Source organism: Capsicum annuum, chromosome 8, assembly GCF_002878395.1.
Source record: "Capsicum annuum cultivar UCD-10X-F1 chromosome 8, UCD10Xv1.1, whole genome shotgun sequence".
NCBI classification, from domain to species: domain Eukaryota; kingdom Viridiplantae; phylum Streptophyta; class Magnoliopsida; order Solanales; family Solanaceae; genus Capsicum; species Capsicum annuum.
Window position 1 is genome coordinate 5,089,309 of NC_061118.1, and position 382 is coordinate 5,089,690.

General features: G+C 35.9%; 1 protein-coding gene across 1 annotated transcript in view; it reads left to right on the forward strand.

Annotated features, from left to right (window-relative positions):
• LOC107838799 (probable peroxygenase 5) overlaps window positions 1–382 on the forward strand; it is a gene marked incomplete in the record, with an annotated part of 7,099 nt that extends 6,717 nt beyond the window's left edge. Inside the window, 1 exon segment of the mRNA XM_047394311.1 lies at window positions 216–382.

A 382-nucleotide genomic window follows, 5' to 3' on the forward strand; every position in this document is an offset into this window, starting at 1 on the left:
CGACCTCCCGAGGTGGAGATAAGATCTGCGTACACTTTATAAGTTTGTTTCGTTGTAAAATATAATGAAAGGAAAAGAAGTATTACCTCGACCTCCCGAAGCAGAGATAAGATCTGCGTACACTTTATGAGTTTGTTTCTTTGTAAAATATAATGAAAGGAAAAGAAGTATTACCAGTATCTCCCGAGGTAGAGATAAGGTCGATCTGCATACATTTTATGAGTTTGTTTCTTTGTAAAATATAATGAAAGGAAAGGAAGTATTATCGCTACCTCTCGAGGTAGAGATAAGGTCGATGCGTGTACACTTTATGAGTTTGCTTATTTGTAAAATATAATGACAGAAAAAGAAGTATTACCGCTACCTCTCGAGGTAGAGATAA